The following is a 27,385-nucleotide window of genomic DNA, read 5'->3' as shown; positions in this document are numbered from 1 at the left end:
TACACCAGGCAACTGGAAAGAGAAAAGAAAGCACTGTGTAATCGCTTTTGAGATCCTTTGTGAGGAGACAGGTCTGCCTTTGACTAGGTAGAGATGGAGGATAAGATGAATGGGGTATTCCTGTCCATGTAATAATGTAAGAAAGGCAACTCACTCTGATGATGCTAGTTTTTAATGATGATTTTTTCTCATTGTGGGTCTTACAACTTGCTCTTCATCCCCACTTTTTAGAGTCTTCCACTAACTACCACAAGCTTCAAATTGTCAGAGAAATGTAGGAAAGGTTGTGGCTACCCTGCTCTTTATGCCCTCACATGGGAGCATAAAGCAGTCTGGGACCTGTGGATGGCCCTAATGAACACCAGTAATATTAAAATAAATCTAGTTTTGTCTACATGCCCACCTACAGTGGGATCCAGGTCATCTATCATCTCCCAGAACTGCAGCCACTGTAGGATAAGTATCCATTTTTTTTATTAAAGTCTTTGATTCTAGGTTTATAGAAGGCTTTTGGGTTGTGTTATACATAACCTTTTATCCCTTGTACATTATATAAGCCCTTTTCCACAAAGCAATGATAGAAAGGTTTTGTACTGTGAGACTCTAAAATAAAGGTAACTGATAGATCAGAGAATTGTTCAGTTTTGTACTATGAAAGTGACAGGCTATATTTGTTGTTAAATGTCAGTGTTTTCTGTGATTTGAATACTGTGTTCTGCTATTCCAGCCTAGTAGAAGACGGTTAGTGCCAGTGTCCATTAAAAGCCAGTGCCCAATAAAGTGCTAGTGTCCATTAAAAGCCAGTGCCCCTGTAAGTTGATAGAGGTGCCATCTTTCTAATGAGGGGGTCAGAAAAGATTGAGATTCTGATCGGTTGTGGCCATGAAGGGCTCAATTTTCTAAAACATTCTGGCCTATGTTTGCCAATACAGTTACTCCAGTTCAGTGTACAGAAGGCCAGCAAGCTTTTAAATGGTCATTGGTCCATTTCAAAATCTGGTTTGCTCACATAGCTAAAGTAATAGCATGTTGTTTTATGTATGTGTGACGGTTTTCTGTTTTTTTAACTATTTGTCCTAAAGATATCAGAGCATTTACATAACAAATGATGTGGTAACCCTGCTGTTCTGGCAAAGCCCCAATGCAAGTAATTACAGGTTTCTGCAGGATAACAGCCACAGTAGGTCAATGTAACAACTAGGAGTATCTTATGTGATATTAAATTGGTTTACAAAGAGATAAAACAGGTTTGGAATTCATTTTTTAGAAGGACAACTTGTAGATGAACATGGGTGAAAAATGGTAGTCTCTAGCAGGCCACAGAAAAGTTAAAAAGAATTTCAATTAGATGTGAGGCAGTTCTCTCATTGTAAGGTTTCTGTACTGGGATCGGTCTGATTCATTATGTGTAAAACTGTCTACATGAAATTCTGGAACCCTTTTGGTTAGGGGCAGTAAAAGAGGATTTTAGCTCTTCAAGCCCTTGAAGAGGAAGCAAAAGAGGTTCCCACCAGATTTCAGACAACATTTAATTGGTAAGTCTGGTGTACATTTTTTTCCACCAAACATAGTCTGGTTTTGGAACAGCTTTGTGATCTGTTGCATCTGCATCTCCTTCCTATTTGTCTGCCAAATATCCCTGGGAAGAGCACTGCGCAATACTAGTTTGTACATATGATTCAAGGTTCTGCTTCCAACTCTTGTGCAAGTTACTTAATCTTTGTGTCTGGCTGTCCATGTGGCAAATTAGGACAATTATATCTTAGAGGACAATAGTCATTTGGTGCAATTAATGTTTGTAATGAGCTTTGAGATCACTGGATTAAATATGGTATAAAAATGTATTGTTTGTTAGTAGAGCTATTTGTGTATTTGGACTTTAACAAGTTGTACATTTGCTCACAAAACTAACGGTATTTCATTCTGATAAAGAGATTGCTCCTCCTTTCCCTCCTTCACACCCCAAAGGGAAGGGGAGAAGTTTCTCTTTGGGGATGTCAGAAAGCTGCTAAGGTTTTATTTAAAAAGAATGACATTTCTCTGGTGACACAGGGCTGGTTTCTTTTTAAAGAAATTGCGGAGAAAAAGGCCCAATCTACTCTGATCTTGTTTCTGTGTTTTATTTCCTGTTAAACCAGTTGAGAACACAGTTTGGCTAATTGGGGTGGAGAGCTGAAACTCTTTTAGAATATGATGTTTTTTGTTTTGGTTTGTTTTTTAAATGGTGCTTGTCTGAGTGGTATCTGCAAAATGACTCTGAAAGGACAGTGGCCACTGCTGGAGTGTGCAACTTCTCTTAATAGTACTGACGAAACTCTCAGGTCCTGGCTGTGGTATCTTGCTTATTTGCTGAACCAGTCAGTGTCAGAAAGTCAGGTTGGTAAGAATGTTGGGGAGGTGGGGGGTTTTGTTTTTTGGTTTTGTATTCCTCTGTAGCATAGGGTATGGTCCCTTTCCTAAGATTGTTTATGTTTAGGCATATTTTACCTAATAAATTCTCTGCCATTGCAGTGGCCATGCTATTGATGTCTCTTTTGCTCTCTTCCTGTGGCACATTGTAAAGGTGTTGTTATGTACTTTTTGGCTGTGTAGTGTGGGAGGAGCTGGAGTGGATGATGTTATGGACCCTTTCAACAGATGTGTTTGTGTAGTTGCCTGGGATAATGGGGGGAAAGCTTAGTAACATTAAGAGGTTCCTTCTAGCTCTATATGCCTTAGATCCTCCCACGGCAGCAAGGTCAATGCCCACTCAGTCATGCCTTATCTTATAAACAGATTGTCTCATGGAAGGAAGGGATTAATAGTCAGGTGTTTGCAGTTAATACAGCTAGTGATTAGTATAAACAGGTTCATGGTTTTGAAGGCAGAGTGTAATCCAGCCCTACTCAATAACACCTGCCAGCCAGAACACAATAAAAAGGAAAAAGAAAGCTTCAGAACTGGGCTGCTTCATCAAGGGAATCTTGGATAAGAAAGAAGCTGGGCCTTGGGCTGAGCAGTCTGGTGTTAAGAACCGCAGGGCATCCAAGCCTGCCAGAGAACTCGCCGAATGGCCTTTTTGTTCTGAGTTTACATAGGCTGTGTGGACTGTTTAGAGCTAATGGGGGACTATGCTGTTCACATGAGTTGGGATCTCTCTAAACTACTAGGTAATGTGTGTGGCAGGAAGCCACATTTGTTTCTCCCCAAAATCTCTGTGCTGTGACAATTTGATTAGGATGGACCCAGCAGAGGAGACGCACCTTTACCCTATCTCTTTAGGTAACCTGAGCTGGCTACATTCCTGAGAGAGGGGGGAAAACTGCTCCCCCTGCCTATGTGACTGGTATCAGCTACCTGGGTGAGGGGCATCTACCTGGCGGGCTAGAGTCTGCCCAGCAACTAGTGATGTATTTCAAATTGGTTGGCCGACAGCCAACAGGTGCTGGCCTCCATTGGACCAGGTGAATGAGGTCACAGGGGCTATATAAGTTAAGATTGCCCAGGAGGAGGGGGCAGCAGCCATGCTCAGACTTAGAGAGGAGTTTACCATCTGAAACTGGCTCTCTCCCCCTCAGCTCATAAGCTAGGAATGGCTTGCCTCCAGAGGGAATCTCCAATAGCCTCTGGATGATGCTTGTGAGTAAGCTACTCAAGATGTGGTTAGATATATAGCTGGCAGTAACTCAGATGTGTAATCAAAAGACTACCTCAGCCAGACTGTTTTGCTCTATGGGATTTCTATGATATTGCTCTATCTTGTACCCTATTTTCACCCTACCCCTGTAATCAGTAAAACCCTCCTCTGTGACCAGTGTAGGAGACTTATTGAGGGGTGGGTCTAAATTATGCCTAAGAGGCCCTTTAGGTCTGCAGACTAAGGGAGACTTTCCTTTTTGGCCCCTGACTTGGGGAAGTGCCCCAAGTGCCTGTACTGGGTCGAGTACCCATAGGACTATTAGGCCTGTGTCTCCCCAAGGACACAGGGCCGAGACAGCCCCTTCTCGGGGTGGTAGCAGCTTACATTACCCCCAAGCTAGCAAGTGTGCTCCAGGAAGAGGGACAGCCAGACGTGAGGCACCCCTAGGGAGGCACTCGGAGCCTGGAAGGTGGTCGGGCACAGGGAGGTGGGTGGCTCAATGCAGGGGCACCCCCTACTGGCCACCACAACATGTTTGATTTTATGATAATTCCATCACATCCAGCCAGTTTTTTTGAAACATCCAAAAAGGTTTTCCTTCAGTTGACACATTTCAGCTCTTTCCTCTTGTTTGGTATGAAAATATATCTTTAATAATAAGAGGGGAAAATTACCTCTGTGGAGAGACCAAGCTTGCAAAACCCAAGCCAAAAAGGCAAGTTTCAGAAGGTATAAACTTTAGGACAGGGATTTCTACAGAAAACTGCATGCAACCCTAACAAAGCTGATGGAATTTGCACCTGAAATGAACAAAGTATATGCAGTCTGAATCTATTCTTTCTCTGACTACATTGGAAATATAATGCTGGAAGGGCATGTCTATGCTGGCAACACTGTATCATGCCTGGGCCATTCTTGTGTGCCAAACACATTCACTCCTACCCACCTGCTCTGACCTTGGACAGCAGTGAGGTTTCTCCAGGGTCACCTCAGCAGCTGCTCTCATGCATGCCGAAGATTGAGGTCTCAAGTGTGATTGAGCAGCCTCACTGACATACTTCCTTTTTAGAGTTCATAGTATGGGTATGGGTAGATATGACATGCTTGGGAATGGTCCAGTCAGGAGGAACTGAAGGAATCACTTAGCACATCAAGTTCATTGCTTGCAGTTGCAGGCAATTACGTCATAAACATTCACTCCAGAAGGTTCTATAAGGACTTGCATTTGCCCCCATGGATTTACATTGCTAATCACAAAGTACAGTACTTCTGGCATTAAACCTAAGATCTTTAGCACAGAAAACCAAAGGGCATCAAAACTACACTGTCACAGGAAAATATTGTAACACAGAAAGTGTGCTACTAATGCTTTCAGCTTTTTGGGGGGTTTCATCATTTGAATTATTAGTATAACCTTCACTGTGAGCGCCCAGCCATTGCTGTCCCTGAAATTTTCCTGCAAGAACTTTCTTGTCTCATCCCTGTTATCCATTGTTGTAGAACCATCCCTTCTTAAATTCGTAAGTACAACTTAGCAAAAATGCCCCTGTATCACTATGCATCAGGCAAGCACCTGACATCAAAATGACTCAGCAAAGCTCCTCCTTACACAGGGTCTTTGTGTTTTCTGTTTCCTTATGGAGCACTATTGCCTCTCAGAGGAGAATATGTAGGCGATATGAAAGTGGAAGTGCCTAAAACAGCCAAAGGGGAGGGATGATTAAACCAGACAAAGGAAAAGCATGGGTGTGGGCTGACTCATACAATTTAATATGGAGAAAAACATTGAAACAGTTTCATTTAGAAATGAAAAACAGTCTCAAAAACAAACAGAATCCTGGAATGTATGATTTGAAAGGCTAAACAAGACAGATAAATCCACACCTTGAACATTGCAGATAATTTCGGATATTGAATTCAAGAATATTGGAAATCAGCTTATAGGACTGTATCCGAATGTCAACAGAGACCTGATCTCTTTCAAATTCTGTGAAGAAACTTTTAAAAAAAGATTTGTGTTTTAATTTGTTCACAGTAAATCCCCAAAGATGATTTTGTAGTTTGTAGATCACTCTAATATAAGTGGCTGCTATGAGTGTTTCAGCAATTCACAACACATCTTTACAAAAGATACGTCTGAACCAGAAACATAATAATATCTAACTGGTCTCTAAATGCAAATGAAAGCTGGGACTCCATCCATCATTTAGCAGACATACCCATCTTTTCTCATTACATACGCTATAATTGCTGGGGTTAGCAGAATCTTAGTTTTCATTTTTACCTTGTTCTATTTAATCCATCTGTGCAGAAAGCTATCCACAACTCGGAAAAGAATAGCAAGAGTGTGAACTCACTTCTGCTCACACTGATGAGGTATTAATTTCATAACCTACTTAGTAAAATGTGAGTGTTAGTAAGAAGCATATACAGGTATATGAAAGATTTGAAAAAAAACTTTTCTACTTTCTCCCCAGCCTTCACACTTCCACAATGGTTTTCATCTCTGACTTATTAGAAAACTGTTCCTGGGCTCCCTGCAATCCATGCCACACCATGCACCCAGATGCTGCCCAGACTGGGCCTTGCAACTTCCTGGCAGCTCTTATTTCTCAATAAGATGTTCATTGTTCTGGCATATTACTTAAGTTGCATTCCAATACAGCTCAATTGATATTTTATCAGTTTAAAGCAATTTACAGAGTGCCCCAAAATACATCTCATTTTAAGCACTCATCATTATAGTTCATAGTTGGTAGGGTCAGAAGGGACCTAAGCAGATCATCAAGTCCGAACCGCCGCCATGGGCAGCAAAGGATGCTGGGGTCAAATGACCCTGGCAAGGTGTCTATCTAGCCTCCTTTTGAAGGCCCCCAGGGTAGGGGTAAGCACCACTTCCCTAGGAAGTTGGCTCCAGCTCCTAGCTGCCCTGACAGTGAAGTAGTGCCTCCTGATGTATAGCCTGAACCTACTCTCAATCAGCTTATGGCTGTTATTCCTTGTTACCCCCAGTAGTGCTTGGGGGACCAGGGACTCTCCCATTGCCTGCAGATCCCCCTTGGCAAGTTTGTAGGTGGCCACCAGATCCCCTCTCAGCCTTCTTTTGTGTAGGCTGAACAGGCTCAGGTCCGTAGTCATAGGGCCTACCCCTGCTGCCCCGATCATGCGAGTGGCCCTCCTCTGGACCCTCTCTATGCTATCCACATCCCTCCTGAAGTGCAGTGTCTAGAACTGGACGCAGTACTCCAAATGCAGCCTGACCAATGTCACATAGAGAGGGAGGATCACCTCCTTGGACCTGCTCGTGATGCATCTATGGATGCATGACAAAGTGCAGTTAGCCTTCCTGACTGAATCCCCACACTGCCGGCCCATGTTCACCTTGGAATCAATAATGACTCCAAGATCCTTTTCTGCCTCTGTGCTGACAAGAAGGGAGTCCCCCAGCCTCCAGGTATTCTGCTGGTTTTTCTTCCCCGGGTGCATTACCTTGCATTTGTCCATATTGAAACCCAACCTATTCTCATCCGCCCACCTCTGTAACCTGTCAAGATCTAGTTGTAAACTGTTCCTCTCTTCTAGCATGCTCACTTCTCCCCAAATCCTCGTGTCATCTGTGAACTTGAACAAGGTGCTTTTCACCCCCTTGTCCAAGTCACCAATGAAGATATTGAACAGTGGGGGCCCGAGGACCGAGCCCTGAGGAACTCCACCGCCCACATCCCTCCAGGTCAAAAACGACTCGTCCATCACCACTCTCTGGGTGCAGCCCTCCAACTGATTTGCAACCCATCTGACTGTGTAGGCATCGACACCACAGTCACCTAATTTTTTAAATGAGGATGGGATGAGAGACAGTGTCAAAGGCCTTCCTAAAGTCCAGAAAGATTATGTCCACAGCAACACCTGTGGCCAGGGCTTTTGTGACCTGGTTGTAGAAGGCAACCAGGTTGGTCTGACAGGATCTGTCTCTAATGAGCCCATACTGATTGCTTCTAAGCATAATCTCCCCTGCTGGTCCCTTGCAGATGTGCTCCTGGATAATTTTCTCAAAGAGCTTTCCCAGGACCGAGATAAGACTAATGGGCCTATAGTTTCCTGGGTCCTCCTTCATCCCTTTTTTGAAAATGGGGACCACATTGGCCCTTTTCCAGTCCTCTGGCACCATACCAGAGCACCATGAGTGCTCATAAAGCTGTGCCAGGGGACCCGCAACGACCTCTGCCAATTCCCTCAGCACCCTGGGGTGGAGATCGTGGACCTGCTGATTTGAACATGTCTAGTCCCACCAGAAGTTCCCTGACTAGGTCCTCACTGACCCTGGGCCTGGCTGTGCCTTCTCTAGGTCTGTCTAGATTCCCAGTGGGCAGGATGTCCCTGTCCCTGCTCAGAAAAATGGAAGAAAAGAAACTGTTAAAGAGATTAACTTTGTCACTTGGTGCTACCACCAGATTACCAAGCATATCCTGCAGAGGCCCCATGTTACTTGGTACCTTCTTTTTACCCCCTATGTATTCAAAAAAGGACTTCTTGTTATCCTTGATCTGGGTTGCTAGTCCCACTTCCATCTCTGCCTTAGCCTTCCTTACAGCCCCCCTACAATCTTGAACAATGGAGGTATACTCCTCCTTGGTGAGGGCCCCTCCCTTCCATTGGGTGTACGCCTCCTTTTTGGCTTTGAGATGTTCCTGGGTGCTTTTGGTGAGCCATGGGGGCTTTTGAGTGCTCTTGCCCCCTTTGATCCACGTGGGGATTGTCACCCTTTGAGGTTGGAGGATAGTCTCTTTAAGGAACAGCCACTCTTCTTGGACTCCCAACTCCCCTTCCCTCCCCTCCGGGACCTCAGTGCCTCCCCGACTATTACCTCATTGAAATCCGCCCCCCTGAAGTCCAGGGCTGCTGCCTTGCTGCAGGCCTTTGACACCCTGTGCTGGATGGTGAATTGCAGTAGGCAATGATTGCTATCACCCAGGTGGTCAAGCACCTGCACCCCCTCACCAGGTTGTCGCTTGTGGCCAGGACCAGGTCTAACAAGGCATTTCCCCTGGTGGGGCTGTACACCTCCTGGGTTAGATGGAGGTCCTGTAATTTGGCTAGGAACCTATGTGAGCTGTCAGACTTAGCTGACTGCTCTTCCCAGCAGATGTCCAGAGAGTTTAGGTCACCCATGATGACCACGTCCCTGACTTAACTGCCTCCACGCGCTGACCAGGGAATTCCCACTCCAGCTCTTCCTCCTGGTTAGGTGGCCTATAGTAGACCCCCACCGTTAGGTCCCTTTCCCCCTGGCCCCCTTGTATTCTCACCCAGAGCACCTCAGTCTGCCCTGGCTCAGACCCAGTGCTGTTTGCTGTGTATTGCTCTTTGCCATAGTGCCACACCCCCACCTCTCCTCCCCGTTCCATCCCTCTGTACAGCCTATAGCCCTTGATGTTTACCACCTGTGCGTTGAATCCCACCAAGTTTCAGTGAGCCCCACTGTGTCTGGGTTTGTGTTGGCTAGCAGGAGGACAAGTTCCTCCTGCTTGTTCCCCATACTATGAGCATTAATGTAGAGACATTTAAGGCCTCCTGAGGGTATATGCAACTTCCCCCCAATCCCAGCACTATCCGGGCCCCTCTCTCTTACTGGGTATTTCTTGTGGTCATTGCCTGTCTTGGCTGGGCTGTTCTTGAGGATGTCTTCTGGTTCAGTATTCCATGTCTCTCTTGGTCCTCTTCCTCCCCCTCCCCTGATGAGCCTAGTTTAAAGCCTGCAGGAGGAGATCAGCCAACCTAAAAGAGAACACATGCTTACCTTTGGGGGAGAGGTGGAGCCCATCCCACCCAAGCAAGTCTCTTGTTTTGAAGTGTGGGTTGTGGTCCAGAAAGCCGAAGCCTGCTGTGAGACACCATTCCCAAAGCTGCAAGTTGACATCCCAGATGCAGGTCTCATGGAGTCTTCCATATCCACTCACTGGAAGGATTGATGAGAAGACAACCTGTGCCCCTATCTCCTTTAGCTTGCCCCCCAGAGCTTGGTAGTCCTTCATCAGGTGATCTGAACTGCTCCTGGCCACATCATTAGTGCCCACATGGATTAGGATCATGGGGTAGTAATCAGTGGGATGGATGAGGACTGGGATCATCTCCATCACATTCTGAATCTGTGCTCTGGGCAGACAGTAGACCACACATGCCATGGGATCTTGGCAATAGATGGGACCCTCTGCTCCTCTCACAATGGAGTCACCTATGAACAGTACCCGGCACCTCTTCTTCTGGGTCAACTTGCCTCCTTCAGCCCATTCTGTGCGTGAAGTGTCCTCCTCAGCAGAGGTTTCCTCTTCGCCTTCCTCTTCCTCCAGTGTCGCCAGGGCCTCATACATGTTCCGCAACTGAACTGGGGAAGCTGGTACTGTGCCACCGTGAGCAGCCCTGGTTCTGGAGGGAACCTTCTGCCATTCCACTGTGGAGGGCACCTAGTTTGATTTGGATCTGAACTTTCATGGCTTGAACCCATTTCTGTGTATTGTCTTGGATAAAACACCATAGCTTCTGCTCAGTGGCCCCAGATCAGTGTTATTGGGCTGGTTTTGTGATTTGAGCTAAAAGGTAATGAAGGACAATTCACTAAGCACAGCCTGACAGGTGGTCAGTCTCCTCCTTGGCCAGATGAATATCAGTCAGTGTGAGGCCTGAATCGGTATGATTGAGTTTTACACAGAACTGTCAGTATGAGAAGTGGAAAAGGGACGTATCAGAAAGATGGCCAAGAAAGAAAAGGTAGTGGAGACTTCCCCTGCAGACTTGCTTGTGGGATGATTCCCACAAATCAGGACATAGCAGAACGTAGCCCTTCCAGGGATGCTGCGGTTCTTTAAGTTTATTAATATAGTAGTCTTACTGTCAGCTTTAGATTCCAGGTGTGATGTTCAAAATTGCTCGGTTTAATTCTATTGCTGATAAAATCATAGAGTTATTTCAGTAGCTGCACAGTTAAGCCAAAACTCAGTATTTATTTATGTAGTAGAGCTGATGAACTATACTAGGATAGTTGATAAAATAGTTGAGTTGGCCTGTGGGGCTGGAGCTCACCTAGCTACCATCAAGCATTTTAAAGTTATGCCAGTTCAGATGAGGATTATTTTTGAGCTATGATACCTTGCTTGAGATAAATTAGCTCCTGAGTTTTCACCTGAGTTAAAACTACCAGTCTGCAGTCCTCCAGTATGCCTAGCTGGAAAAAGCTGAGAAACAGGTGGATGAGGGTGGGGTAAAAGGGGAGGGAGGGAAAAAAGGTGAAGATGGAGAGGGAGATGGGAAGGGGGATATGAGGAAAAGGTGAGGAGAGAAATGAAGGAGAAGAGGGGAGTGGGTGGGGAACTGCAAGGCTGCTGCCCCTCCTACCCTCCAAATTGCCCAGTCCACCTTCAGATCACTCCTCTATCACTCCTGTTGCCCCTTCTGCCCCATATCAGGCCCTCCACCCTCAGATCACTGTTTTGCAGGTCCTTGCATAGCATCTGGCCAAGTAAACTGTTGCTTGTAAACAATTATGCCTGTATTAGTTCAACTAAAAAGTGCTACTGCTCTGCCTTTTTCCTGACTTCAGACTAAGGGTCTTGTTACCCAGTAATTTTAGGTGGCTTCTGGAGCCCTTAATCCCTGGATTTGGTGCATATTAATACCTTCAAGTGGCTTAAAGCACTCATTATTCAATTTAAAGTTACATCATTTCAGGGCAGGATTATCTCTAATCTGCATAACCTTGCTCCTGTTCCATTAAGGTGTGGCCACTCCACACACGTTCCATCCAAGTTCAAGTCTCCCAGTATCCCAAGATGCAGTTGCCCCTTCCTAACCCCCCTGTTCTCTGAGTCAAGGTGAGTGGAGATACTGGGATGCAGCAGGGCCAGGCATGGCATCTTGTCCCCCCCAGGCACATCAGGCAAAGTGAGTGCAATAGGCCTGGATTGCTCAGAGGCACCACAGCCACCAGGAGCTCCAGGGCTACAGTGCTCACTCTGCCCAGTGGGAGCAGCAAGCCAGTCAGGTGGCATCAGGAGGTGCAACAGCCCTGGAGTGCCCAGTAGCCACAGTGCCTCCTGCTACTGCCTGGGCCAGCTCACTGCTCCTGCTGGGCAGAGCAAGTGTTACAGCCCTAGAGCGCCCAGCAGCTGCAGTGCCTCCTGCTGCCACCTGGACCAACTTGCTGCTCCCTCTGGACAGAGTGAGTGCAGCAGGCCTGGAGCACCTAGCAGCTGTGTGGTCCTTCCCCATGTTCAGGAACCCACAACAGCCACAGGTGCCCCAGCCCCTGTCCACTTCCGGTCCTGGTGTCACCTGGGGTTGCCAAGGATGCTTCAACCACCTTTTGCCCCCCACACCAATTGAAAGGGCCTCAGGTTAAGGGGGCTCGAAGGGTTTTTACAGAAAAATATAAGGAATATTATGGGAATATTATGGAATACCGCCTCCACCTGGGGCTGTAGACAGCTCCTAGTCCTGCCCCTGCTCACCAAGCCTTTAGTAGCAGTCACAGCTGTGCAGGTGAAGGACAGTCAGAGATGGTTTTTCTCCTTAAGGCGTGACTGCTCCACTAAGCCGAATAACACTAAGCTGATTTAACACTGGTGCAGCTTACTGCGTAAGGTATAACAAGGCCCTAACACAGCTAACTACATCAGGGAAGAATTATTACAGTGCAATAAAAATAGGCATTTAGTGGTGCTGGTTCTCTTCAGCCTCATAAAGGCAGAATATTTGACTCTGCAGTCCCAGCCATTCTTTACTTCCTCTCCTACTTCTCCAGACCCAGCAGCCATTAGCAAGAAGGTTTATGAACAAAAGGGAAGGCCTTTGGAGTCTAGTGGAAGTAGGTGTTAGGAAGGAGTTGTATTTCTGGCCTGGAAGCTGGTGCATGGGCATGTGACCATAAGCAATTTGTTCAATAGGAATGCTGGGTCAGAGAAGTGACAGAGCTGAGTGGAAGTCTTTCAAAATATACCTGGAGAGAAGGGTGTCAGAACCAAAATCTATGAGAAGTGCTGGCTAACACTGAGTTAAGCATAACGTGTATGGGCATGTCAATGGAAAAACCCCAAGAGATCAGTACGCATGCCTGGAGCATGCCCCATGCTTGACCTCTATGTAAATTTAAAGTGAGGTAATCTGAATTGGCAAGATGCACATGCCCAGTCTTGTTCCAGCATGATGTAAGCTAGCTAGAATTTTCCATAGGGGAAGCCATGTGATTGGCCACTCAAAACATATTTAAGGCTAGGGAGTTTCCGCCCACAGCAGAAACCAGACCAGACCTAAGCGGAGATTGACACATCAGAGACCACCTCAGGAGAGTCACAGGGCCCTGGTTCGCCTGAACCCAGAGCTCCACTGGTGTCCCCGCCACCATCGAGTCCCGGCGTACCCCTTCCTAGAGAATGCTCTTCTTCGTCTTGGTTATTCGGTTACTCGATTGATTGCTCATTCGTTCCGGTTACTCATTTCACGTCTTCAATCCGATTATTTGTTTCATGTTCCAGTTAACTCGTTCCACGTTTTCGGCCACTCGCTTCACATCTTTGATTACCTCGTTCATCTACATTCCGGTGTACTCATTCACGTCACCATTACCAATCGGCCTCGTTCATCATTCATCGTTCCGCATTTCTTGTTACTGTTCTCAATTGATTGTAACCAAGCTGAATTGACCTACACTACATCTCCATCTCGTAGCATAAGACAACAATAAAAAGTTACCTTTTGAAACTGCACGCATCCCGCCCGCTCCAACTCCTCGCCGCTAATCCCACCTGTTCGATCCGCACTCGGCCCCACCGTGACACCAGGGCTCTCGGCTCCGACAAAGGGGAGTGGGGACATGGAGACACCTTGATACTTACAATCCCACCCAGTATGTTGGGCATTAGTCATTTCTGTCTCTACCTTCATGGTTTACACTTAGACCCATATCATGTAGGGAATATTTGCTATCAGTTGTCTCTGTAATGCTGAGCCATTTTGACAACAGATAAATACGTAAATTAGAATGCAAGAACATTCTTAGTAATGTGGGGTGTTATGTCATTATCTGCTCCTGGTGTTGTTTGCTTTAAACATTGCAGGAAGACATACAAACTAATAACAGTATTTCACATCTGGCAAGAGGCTGCCAATAAAATGAGGGAGAAGCTTGCATCTGCTTGGGAAGGATTACCTAATGTTATAGAGTATAATTTTACATAAGATACTCTATCTAGGCATAAATTGGGTTCTTCGCTCTGAAAATGTATGTATTTTGACAGGCAAGATGATTTATTCCATTTAATAAAGAAACTAAAATTCTTTGAATAGCATCTGGCAGTCAGCTATATATCAGTGTTGCATTCTGTATAACAGACTTTATTTTCTGTAACTACAGTTTTCACAAGAAGCTGGCTTCAGTGAATACATGTCTATGAGGTAGACAATCCTGTTTTGTGAATTAGCTCCTTTTCATCCTCCCAGCAGGGAAAAGGATCTTCCCCGTCACCATATCTGCCCACCTCATTGGTAGAGAAGCCCCAACTTCCACTTCCTTTGAGTCTGTATTGCAAGTGGCATAAAATAAACCATTTGTTTGGTATCCTGGCTGCTGTCAAAGACACAAGATCCTATTAAGAACTACTCCCAGCATCAAGGAACTACAGCCAGTTGCAATGGCCTCTCGCTGCTCAGCTATGCCCAATGGACATTAGGCACAGTTGAGAATTTGGGGTGTGGGCTTTCAAATGTGTTCAACAGAAGTACTATAGCTTCCCAAACATGTTTATTTTGAACTGACTTGTTAGTCTCAGAACTAAGCCACAAGGAAGTTTTGCACCCAGGGCAAGGCCACAGCAGAAGCCTGCCCTTGCCCTGCACACAGATCTGGGGAGCACTCGCCCCTGCCCATGTTTGCCCAGAGGTGCACGCAGCGATGGGACCCACCCCCGCTTCCCCGCATCTCCTGGAAGAGCCACTCGCGGCTCTGTCCTGTGCCCCATCCCTGGGCAGTGCCTTCCCCAGTCCCAGCCCCCCTCCTCCCTCACCAGGGGGCCTCCATTTGCCCCTCTCCACTCCTTCCACCCCACAACAGACTCACCAGCTGAACAGTCCTCTCCAAGCTGCTGGGCTGGCTGCGTGCATGCTGTGGCTGCATGCATGCACACAGCATTTATCAGCCACATCAGCCAAAATTTTTCAAAATTTATAATGAAATATTGACTCACGACTTGCCAGTTGGTGCCCCTTCACTTTGGCTCCCAGAGTGGTTGCCCTGCTCAGCCTTCCCTTGCTATGGTACTAGCCACAACAGATAGATGTGTCTGTAATTTCATTAGTTTCATCATAAAGAGGATGTTGGGTATGCGGCTGTATATACTGAGTTTAAAAATTAGTTGCTGCCCTAAGCCAGTGGAGTTGGCATACTATTCCAGCAACTGTGAGCTGGTAGAAGATTCATCCAAAATTCACAGCAAATACAAACTAACCAAAAATTCCAAATGCAAAAGGGACAGATTCCATCTTTCCCACTTACTTTTAATGTGTGTAGCTCAGGTGGGAGCTAACAAACTTTTTTCCACCCAGACAACACAAAGGAGTATACTTGTGTTAAGAAACCCTTCTCAAGTGCTGGTTGTAAGCAGAGATTGCAGAGCTCCCAGAAAAGATGGACATCTGTTATGTTGCTGGTGGTAAAATCAAACCTGTGACTCTAGACTATTATTATCTGAGCTATTCAGTGAAGCAGAAGCAGATTAAAAAGCTAAGTCTCTTTTTTTTCCTTAAGCCTTGTTTAAGAATAAAAGTTGCATCACTTTAATTGTACTAATATGGTTGAAGAGTTGTAACCACCCTTGTGGACAGTTATATCAATGTAAAGGTACTTATACCAGTATAGATTACTCTTGCGTGCTATAGGGAAGAAGCCATGCTGTTATAGATCACCTTTATACTGGCAAAATTATGTCCAAACCAGGGGAATGTACTGGTAAAAGTATGTAAGTAAAAAATTGCACCCCCACCAAAATAATTATACTGTTATAAAAACTATATGTAGTCCAGGTGCAAATATCTATTTTAGCCTGCAGAGTAAAGGGGAGTTTTCAGAGTGCCTATAAGATTTAGGAACATAAGTCATACTGACCTCATTTCACTTTCAGTTATATTTGTACCTGTGAATACTTTCGGTGCTTTTGCAAATATCACCCAAAGTTAACATTTATTAATGCATGTGTCCTAAATAGAGACATTCATCCATAGTTGAACATCTAAATCTTTGGCCTGATGTCTATAACTTCTGAGTATCTCAACTATTGCTATCTACTTCAGCAGAGTTGTGGAAACTCATAGGTTCTGGAAGATCAAGCCCTTTCAGTGCCCTCATATATAAAAGTGCTCAATTTTATTTAACCAGGTTTGAAATCTTGGCATAAGATACAGCTACTATAAGGTTTTCATTGGTTATTCACTATATTAATCATCATAAAATCTTCTAGAAGCCCCCAGAAACTGCTTTCTTTACTGAAATTAACCATTGAGAGATTCATAAGCAAAACTATGCAAATATATCACCACAGATATCTGTATCTAAGGCCTGAAAGTGGCCTAGTAGAGCACATTGTGCAAGGCGCAAGAGACATAGGTTCGGAAACAGCCCTACTCTCACGCTCAGGCAATGATAGTGAAGCACTCGTGTAACAGGAAAAGGCTCACTGCTGCACAGGCTTTTTTTTTTTTTCCTAAAGCACACAACAGCAAGGCACTCCTTCTGGTAGATTAAACAGTGCTGCTACTATTTGTCAGGGAAATAACAATCCCAAGAATGAGCACAAGATTCTTTGTTGGATGTTGCTGAAATCTGCCTTTTGCTGAAGACCGTTGTTAAGCAAAACTAGTACATAAATACTTAGGCTCTACCACCACAAAAATGTAGTACTGTATATCACCATGCTTCCCTATAAACCCCAGCATGCTTTACTGTGTGAGCCCTGATCCTGTCCCACTGAAGCCCATGGGACTTTTGACATGGTTCTAAGACGTGCAGGATTCTCGAATTACTTAAATTCTGAAACTCCAAAAATCCTAACATGACCCCAGGCTAAACATTTTAACTTAATGTATCGAAGAATTTCTATGCCCAAAATAAACAGCTCTAATTAAAGAAAAAAAAAGAAACAGAAACTGAACTTATATTATTTTGTAATCATAGGAATGACAGCTGTTTTGTCCAGCCTCCTTCATTGCTGGACTGATTCCATTACTGTGTGACAGATGTGCTAGTTATGGAAGGGGATTCTGCATATTTTAAAGCTCTGACTGTTTGGATCATCTGATTCCAAGTCTTTAAGCCAAACAGAACAAAATGCCAAAGCTAAATTTATTTTTCCACTGCTAAAATATCTGCAAATTTCAGAGAAGAAACAAAAATTACTTTAAAAATAACAAAACAAAAAACAAGAAAAGAAAACAATCTTTAACATCTAACAAGGTTATCTGTAGGTCTTAAAAATGGTTACATTTATATATTTCTAAGGTGATCTTTATTATAGATGTGGAATTTAACATGCTGAATTAACAGCATAGTTGTTGTTAGCTATCCCTTGCAGACGAGCATTTGTACAGACATAGCAGTGTACACAAGCATTCATTTATTTCAGTGGCCGATCAGCAGCAGTGTGTATTCATTATACATTAATAAAAATACTTTGGCAAAATATATTCAGAACTAGTATTGCAATATTTAGAAACAGAGTTTCTAAACAGGGTTTAAAGAGGACTCAGCTTTGTGTATGTGGGGGAGGGGGGAAGAGAAAATTGAGAAGCCCTAGAAAAGCATTTTTTTAAAACTCTTCCTTGAAAACATCTACCATTTAAGGCTCTGCTTAACTTTACCTGATGGTTCAGCCTTACAAGAAGGTAATGTCGACTGCAGCAAGCTGTGCTGTCTCTCTCATTCTCCCTTTGGGGACATGTTGACAATGGAAACATAGCAAAACAGTTTTTGCTTATTAGGCAATTTTTCAAAACCTTGCACAAGCAGCTTTTTCCTCCCTTTTACTCTGTGTTGTTCCACACATTAAACCTTTTATTGTAATTTGAGGTTTACAGAAAAATAAGGAGGCATTTTTTTAAACGTTTGCCTCTACTTATTTAAAAATATCTAATTCCCATGATTACCTTCTTGCAATCTCTGCAAAGGGTGATGCCAACATAATACGTGCAGCCAAACAAAATTCCCATTGTTAATCTCAGAAGGTAGAGGAAAGCCTTTAAGTAGATACTGTGAGATTTTGTAATTTTGCTGCTGAGGCTTAGCATCCTGAAATAATTTTTGTCATCAAAAACGACAGCACTTTAGTGACTGCAGTGACCTCCATGATGTCAGAATGTCATTGTGCAACCGTAGCTAAGAAAAGCCTCTGAGAAAAAACAAAGGAGTGTTGCATCTCCCTATAACATGAGATGTGCATATACAGTATGTAGCATTTTGGAATTCATACCGTGGTAGCACGTTGCTTTCAGTTTGATTAGGCAATCATTGTTTCGTTTTCCTTGCTTTGACAGTGAGTATGCTTGTTTGCTGCTTAAGTAGTCTTAGCGTTATTTAGGTCAATATACTTAGGATAGCTTTTATGGTCTGTAATAGTCTGATATGTACAGTATCTAAAGGACAGAAGAACCAAATTTTTGTTTATTTACTTCTTTATTTTGTTACCTCTGTGAGTATTAAAACACTTTGTAATTAATCAAAATTCTATGCAGCGAAGTATCTACCATTTCTGCATTGCAGATATATTTAAGCTCTAACATTGCTTGTGGTTAACAGGGTGTAGCGTAGACACAGACAGCTGATCATGCAATTGGACCCTGAGCTCGTGTGGTTTTGTCAATACTGCTCAGAATTGCAATAAACTGTAAAAAAGAAGAAAGGGGGGAGAACATATATTGCATGATGTACCAGAATTAGATCTTTAGCAGTACTAATTTTATTGACAGTCTTTTTGTTAATTTTTAAAAATTCTACAGCTGAAAAATTAAGAGATCACAAATACATGCAAGACCTAAGATGTACTGCATGAAATCTTCATTCAGATGATATCACTGTAGTCATTCTAGTATTTCTCCAATGAGCAAAGGGATTGTTTTGTTTCCCTCGGCAGCCAGACTCACCCACGGTACAAGAAGGTTTTGCTAACAGTTTAAAAAGCCTACTACTGTATCACTGCAGAATTTGGAGTTTACTAACAGTGTTTAGTGACTGGAGCTCATCTTGCATCACCAGTTGATGACATTTTTCTTTGTTCCCTCCCACCCAGTTGAACCAAGACTGTAGCTGATACGCAATGTCACTTACAACATTAATCAGATACTGCATTTAAGGTGAGCTGTCCCTTGCCTCCTCCCTTACCAGAGCTGTGCTGCAGTATGTATCTTACTCCTGCTAGCCTAAAATGGCAGGCAGGATTAACGTTGCTTGTGCTGTGTGCATGCTGTGTATAGAATTCATTATACCGTGCATAGTATTTCAAATGTGAGTATGTAAATGGTCTGTGTGCCATGTCATGCAGTAGTGAAGACTTGTTTGTGCTTCATTACAGGCTTCGATATTTCAGCATCACCTTCAGAATTCTATTTAATTTGCAATGTGGGGAGCTGTTAGCTTGTCATCACATTCAAAATACATTATAGCCCTTAAGAGAAAAAAAAGAAGCAAGCTCTGCTTCCAGATGGTGTCACCCTTTTTCTTCTTGCATTTATTGTAGTTTAAATAATGTATGTTGTATTGTTAATTAATGTGAATATCGAATTAAAGCACTTGAAACTTACATATTTATTATGCAGGTAGGAGGCACGTTGAATCTATTTTTAACTCTTACGCAGTCCACGTTGTGCAATGGGCTTTGGTTGTCGAGTTTATATTTTCAGCAGTGATATCAATAGGCTGATTTTCAGCAAATGTGACAAGTGGCCTTTGCAGTGGTCAGCTTCACGCTTTGAACCCTCTGAGGAGAGGGGACGAAAAAAACCTTGTGTGGCAGTTTCGGAAACCTTGGATGAGGACTTCCCCCCCCCCTTGCTTTCCTTATTGATAAATTCAGTTCTCCTGATCACGGTCTATTCAAGCTGCTTCCCATCTGATTTTTGACAACTGCTTCTAAAAAAAATTTTGAGAAGACCAAGAATTCAGTTTATCACCATCGCTTTATATAAAAATGGCTGGGTACATTGCCATGCTAACACTGCATTAAGTGGTACATACAGGTAGGTTTTGATTTGCATGTTTTACAGATTTCTCAGTCAATGCTGCAAGAACATGAAATGAGTTTAAAATTGTAGCTTGCAATATAGAAATGTATTGAACAGTTTAGTTAAAGAAATCTCAAGGCAACCTAATACTAAATTGGATGGCTTCACATACTGGGATTACCATTGTTTTTTACTGTTAAAAAAATCTGTTGTGAAAGTAGAACAGTCATGTCTGTTACAATAATCATATGTACTAAGGGCGTGGCAACGCTTATGCAACAAAAGAATTTTTGAAATGCCTATTGTTTTGGTAGCATTTTTAAGGCTACTATGAAAATTATTGAGCTTGTGGTTAAAATATAAAAAATAAAAGTAAAGATAGATAAGAAAAATGAAAAATATTTAAATTCTGCGTCGGAAGCGCTTTCAATGTGCTCTGTGAAATCTTAAATAAAGATTAATTTGCTTTGACACGGACATTTGCTATATCAGGTACAGATGTAAACCTACAGTGTTTCTTTTTATTTTGAGGCATAAGGTTTTTAAAGAGACATAGATAGAGATGGCCCTGTCAGCTTAAACTGAACATCAGTTCAATGCAGTATGGCTTATTTCAAACAATAACTAGCCCTATGGCCACGAAAGCCTGCATTTGAGATATTAAATAAATAAATGTATATACGTATCTATGTGTATGTGTATATATATATATATCAGTATTGTACTCTTTAAACCAACTTCTGAAATATCTTTGTTTCAGATTTAATACTGGGCCAGAACATGTTTCCTTGGCAACCAAATCCTTTTAAAAGGTGCAATAGTAGAGATGCAAAGGAAGTTATTCTTGTTTAATGCCACAATGCAAATGGAAATTTTGTTGTTAAGTTTCTTTTCAATTCAAAATGAGAATCTGATGTCACTTTGTGTTTCCATGCGGCTATCATTTCTTAAATGATGCCATGTTTATAAAGCTGTATATAACAGAAGACTGATTTTTCCTGTTTTGCATTGATTGCTTCCAGAAATGTACCTGAGAGTCTTCCCTTTTCTTGATCTTTTAGTATAGCTTGAACTAGAATTTGAGGTATGTGCAGTATTTATATATAGCAGTAGTTTCATTATCACTGGTGTATGAGTATCACTAAAACGATAAGCAGCTAAGAAGTGTAGAGAATTGCAGGCGTACTTAAAACATTTTCACAAGTACTGAATTTAGCAACAATAATCAAATGGCTCTTTCATTACATAGAACGCATTCTGAAGTCCAACCAAAGCACTGTGTTTAGCCATTCTGAAAAAGTACTTATGTCTTGGGACATCAACAAAGCTTCATATAAATTCATTTTTGGTTTGCTCTAAAGATACCTTAGATTCTGCAGAGTTTGAATAAATAATTTCTGAGTTAAAACAGGTTGTCTAACACTTTTAACAGTATCTGTAAAAATCAAACCTGTGTGCTAGAGGATATTGCTTAAGCAAATGTCTCCCCACTTAGCTTGTAACTGTGTATCTCCCTACAATCTCTTTTGTACATGACTTGAAAAATTCTCATTGCAAAAAGACTTTTGCATTTTGGTAGCCATTTTCCTTTCATGTCCTTGACTTTAATGACTAAGTACATTTTGTGTGGATGAGGATCAAGAATAGAAACATAACCACAAAGGTAATATTTGAAGTATGGTTTTAGTGGCCATTTTATATTAGAACAAATAGCATTAGCTTTTTCATTGGTATTGAACTAATTTTAATTTATTTCTGAAAAGATCATCAGTTCAGTGTGTTCTGAATAAACAATGTTATTGTTCAGGAAAGTGACTGCTATTGTCTGTTTTGATAGGCCATTATTTAATAATCATTCTAAATTCAGTTTGATATATAATTACAATATTAAATTCACAAAATATAATCATATACCCCCATTCCATTTAAAGAAACAGAACTGGAAACATAATCCATTGATCAGCATTTGTAAGTGATATTTTTGATAGAGATTTTATTATGTTTGTGATTTCATTCTCTCTTATTGAATGAATTTGATATATTTTACTTTTGCAAGATTCTTAGTTGGTATCTCCTACATGTTCTCAAGACTATTTTTTATTTTCTTTCTGTTTTGCATGGAATTATGCTTAAAGAAATTCTGCTTGTTACTGAGTTGAAGTGGGTCATAACAATGTATTTATTACATTTCAAAATAGTTTTCGCATATTATACCAGGTCTCATCATGAGAAGGGCTGTTGTAGGAATACGTTAGGTTTATTATTATTGTCACCTACAACACTTAAATAATCCAAATGCTCCTGTTGGCTACATAACTATGTTTCAGTCTGGTTGTTTTGACCATATAAGCAGTTATTTTCTATCATTAGAGTACAGATCCTTGTATAACTATTATAACTGAGCTCGTAAATGCTTCCCTGACTTGGAAAAAAATCACTGCTGGCTTGAGAGCAGCAATTGGTCCTAGGTGAAGAAGATCATTTGCTTATTAAGAACCATTCTACTAATGATCAAGCTGTTCCTAGTTTGAACATCCTACATGGTTTGATGTGCATGTTTTAATAGAATATTATTAATTAATGTGAGATGCTGTGGCAATGGGCACCATATGTAAATCTTGTGAAATACATCTGTTTTATTCTCCTTGGCTATGGGACACAAGTAAGGTGCTGGAATCGTGCAGGTTTTCACACCCAATGTACAACTAGTAGTATTTTTTGTTAGTTCTGCTTTGGGTGCAAAATATTTGACTTACATTCTTTTCTACTTGTAATCTGTTGTTTTATGCCTATGTATCCAATTTATGCCTAGTAGAAAAACTAACCAAATTTTGAGTGCGCAGAAAACAAAAATTGTTCATTCTGTTACTATTTCACTTTTAAATAATCTTATCAGTAAAGTTAAGTCTGGCTTAGGCTGTGTCTAAAACTGCATTGCTTATTTGCGTGAAGCTATCTGTTTAGTTGATTTAGTTATATTGTCACAAACTTTGAATCAGATACTAATGATCATGCAATCTCTCTAATTTGTCTTGGACATCTAGTGGCTCTTGTAGTACTTTATTATCTGGTTATTCTCCAGCACTGGCATGTTGTGGTTTTCAATTTTCACATGACCCGCTCCCAGGTAGCCCTTATTCCTCAAAGTTCTGTGTTCAAGCTTCAAGTTCATTGGAAGCTTTAGTATGGGCTTCTGAACATCAGCATTTTATTACTGTTTTGGTATGGCAAATTATACTGATTTTTGAGGCCCAGCCTTCTTTTAGACTTGCCTTGCTTAAATGCAGGTACAATGACACAGAATATCTCTTTGAAACAACCATGAAAATAGACTTTGCAAAACAATCAGGATACAATGGTCTGAGCTTTGCCATATAAAATATAGCCAGTTGATTGTGCAGTTACTGTGAATGTTTAATGTTGTTAACCATACAGTTGTGAATGGAAGGTGGGCCCTTAACTCTTTTATCCCTAATCTTTGCTACTCCACTACTATTACAAATCACTTGAGTCACAAGGCCTTACCCTAAAACTTAGCAAGGTGCTGTACAAAATAATTTAAATATTTCTTGCAAAACTGTCTTCCAAAACATTTTACAGAGAAAAGAGAGAAATTAGGATGCTTTTTTGGGGGGGGGAATGATGATGAGGCAGCTAAGCAAAGAGCAAATATGGCAAATGTATTCTGAAGGAGTTGTTTTAAAGGGTCTTGCAGACAGAAAAAGGTTTTGTAAGAGGTTGAATCAAGCATGTGGAGGATTTTAAAATCAAGGACAGTTTTGAATTGTGTTCTGTAATTTGTTAGTCAACAGAGTTATTTGAGTGGTAATGAAAACTAATTTGCAGTCTCCAGTCCTTTGGGTTGTGTTAGTTTAATTCATATTTAAGTATAGTTTGCCTGATCAGAGAAGCACAACCGGCATCTATCCTAGATGAGGTCCTACACGTCAGCCTAGTATGAGTTGTAAAACATTTATGCTCAGTTTATACTAAAGAAGGAAACCATACTGAAGTACTACTAGCATATACACTGTTAAAAAGTGGATGTACCAACACTTGTGCACTGCCAATGTCTTTGGGAGTCTTACTGAGAAGGGAAATAGTTCTAAATCTATAATGCAGTGCCCAATTATGATTAGGAAAATAGCAAGAGTGACTAGAAAGTAGTAATAGTGTCTTGCCTTTAGTTAATCTATTTTAAACTTGGGTTTCCCACTTTGCAGCTTGATACAGAGTAGCCACAGAGAGAACCTACATGCTATTTCGCTGAGCTGATTTTGCCTGAGCATACCCGTTTATGCTATCTTAACAAGACAGTAGCATCACACCAACCTGAATTTAGGTAAGTAATTGTAAGAAGTAATTACAGTAAATTGAAAAAAATCTTTTGAAAAATCACTCAAAAATGCAGGTAAAAATATTGGATAGTAGAATTCAGAACACATTTATTCAGTGTAGCAGCTGGAAGGAGCTAGACTTTTTTGAAATGTGAACTTTAACTTAATTTGTTCCAACTGCTGTGCTGTATTGCTGTAAATAAGTGTCAATACTGTTGGATTTTTGTGAGTTCCTGCACAATTATTATTGATGGAGAAGCTGGAGGAAGGAAGGCAGAAGAGGCATTAGTGCCTTGAAGCAGATGCCTGCAGTCTTGGCAAAACTTCCGAAGTCTGTACAAACCACAGTAGATATGTGGGTAAGGTGAAAGTCTGCCCTGCTACAATTACAGAAAGGTTCCACCAGTTAGGAGGCCTGGCTTCAGGAAGCCCTGACTTCTTCCTTCATAAAGGACAATCTGCTCCATAAACTCAAGATCCCGATGCCTATTGATAATTAAAAAACCCTCTGACATTTGACAAAGGTAGAGGGATTACATGGATGCCTTGGCCAGATTCTAATTTTAGTAAGTATATGCCAAAGTATAGTACATATATATATATAAAACTCCACTTGCGGTTTCGATCTGAATGCTATATAGTTCATGTCATACCAACCTAAACTCTACATCTATAAATGACTATATTTCAGCAGTGCATAAAGCAAGGCCTTTGTACTGTAGGTAAAATATACAAAAGTGCTTTTAAAGATGAGGTATGTGTTTTATACCCTGAGAGAGAATTTTACAAACCCAGAGTTCTAAATTTTGTATGGTAAATTTGTGCATAAGTGGGAGCGTTCCTTTCCACTTCTCTTGTCATGAATTTAGAATAATCATATCTATTGAAAAATATTCCTTTTCGTATTTTGTCCAGGGTCTTGTTCCTAAACAAAATGATCTTTTGAAAATCCTGAGAACTCTGTTAACTTAAAACCTAATCCTTCATATCCTTCTATAGGTTTTTCTGAATGATATAAATAGTTCAATAGGAAGATAATGCTTCTTTTGATTCCAGTAGTATTACTCACATGAGCCGGAGTAAGTCATATGAGTTGTGATTTGCTGAATCATAGTTTAGCTATCTTGAAATAGTTTGATGAAAAAAATCAAGCTTTGGGTTAGAAGGCAAACAGGAAGATATAAAAGGAATGAACAATACTTTAACTTCTAGAAAATATTCCTTAAATGGACTCTATTAATAGTACTAAACAAAAATGCTTTTAATAAACAGTTCAATATGGTGTATAGACAGCCACAGTTCATTTTCAATGACAATTAAAATAGATGTCATTGGCAGTTTAAACCAAATATCACTTAAATTTAAATTTTTAAATTATACTGGCTATATAAGGTACTTGCCAAGTTTACCATTTACCTGTTTTTAATAAGTGGTCATAGTACAACTGGTTGCTTATATTTCAGATAGAATTCTGGCCCGTAACCTGTTTCCTTAGCAACCATATATGAATAAAAGGTTCCTTACTAAAGCTGCAGATGTGCATTGGTGAATGCATATTAACCAGTGGAATCTATCTGCATAGTATATGCTCATAGTAATGAATGCATAGCAAAAATCATCACGACAGAGGTTACCAAGCATGTCCCAAAGCAGATTATTAATTCTCCAAGGGCCTGATCCAAAGCCTGTTGAAGTCAGTGGAAGCCTTTCCATGCTTTCATGGGCTTTAAATTAACCCAGATTGACTAGACAAAATTACCATACAAATGTATGGTAAAAACACCTAATCCTACTAAAGAAAGCTTGGACCACTTGTGAAAGATTCTGAGTACCTACAATTCCTTTTACTGGTTTTCAGAAGGTGCTCAGCCTTTCCAGGACTGAGACTAGTGCCAGTGTCTAGTAGCAAGATTTATATACTGTACTTGACTTGGAGCTAGCCTTAGATAAATGGATTTCTCATGAAAACCCCATTGCTTATGGTATTTTTGTTCTACCCAAAATACCAGGTCTGGAAGTCATGGCAATGAAGTACTTTTTTTTTGTCTTTTAAAAAAGTAAATTATAGAGGAATGAAAGCAGTTACTCATGTGGATTGGCTGAGATGATTCAAGGACCAGATTGCAACCTTTAGGCAATTCTCATCCTTTTCATCAAAATAGGAGTAGCACTGCTAATTCAGAACAAATAAGCATATCAGGCTTGGTGGAGTCTGCACTGACAAAATTTGGCCAGAGACTAGATTTGATGAAATGCTAACAGTTTATTGAGCATTATCAACAATAGAATATACCATAAGCAAAGCCATTTGAAAACTGTAAAAATACAAAGGCATAAAAATACTAAATTTCCAGGGGGGTTCTTAATTCCTGTATTTTAAAAAGTAGGTAAAATATGTTTAGCCAAATTCCTCCCTGACACAAGTCACACTGAAATTATGCCAGAGATGTATCTTGCCATTGTTTTAAAATGTTCCTTTATGTGTGGAATGAAAGCTTTCATACTGCTTTTCAGGAAGGCATTGGTCATAAGCATATGCTAGATCCTTAACTAGATCATTACTAGTGGACACATTGGTAAGTGTTTAAATTAAAAACTAAGATGTTAATGATTAGAAATGACAGGGGAGGAAATACAAGGCTCCCCTCTTCCCCCACTCTGGTTTTATTCTGAGAATATCTTTGTTGGGACATGTATAACAAACAGGCTGACTTAAAAACTACTGAAGTCAATGGAAGACTTCTGTTGATTTCAGTCAGTTTTGGAACAAGCTCTAACAGAGATGCTATTATATGTAATGTGAATTTTTGAGAACACTTTAAATATGTTCGTAAGTATCCACAAATATGCCAGAATCTGATATTTCTCTTGTTTACCTTTTATTATTGTACAGTATGTTTTTTGATAAAATGTGATCAGGCATAGATACAAGCACGATAACCAAAGCTGTGTGATTTTACACCAAGTACTGCATGGTTATTTCTACATTATTTTTCTAATTTTAATCAGTCTGATTAGGAAAGCTGTAGGTTCTGAAATGTCTATACAGTTTTAGATCTATAACTTGTTTGACATTTGTTCCACTGTAATAAACTATCTCTAATATTGTGACTTCACATGCATGAGAAAGGGAACTGTGGAAATACAAGACCAACTCTGGAGACATAGCAGGCCCCTC

Source organism: Crocodylus porosus, unplaced genomic scaffold, assembly GCF_001723895.1.
Source record: "Crocodylus porosus isolate Cpor-Errol unplaced genomic scaffold, CroPor_comp1, whole genome shotgun sequence".
Lineage (NCBI taxonomy): Eukaryota > Metazoa > Chordata > Crocodylia > Crocodylidae > Crocodylus > Crocodylus porosus.
The sequence above is the reverse complement of the archived record's forward strand: the minus strand, read 5'-3'. Positions refer to the sequence as shown.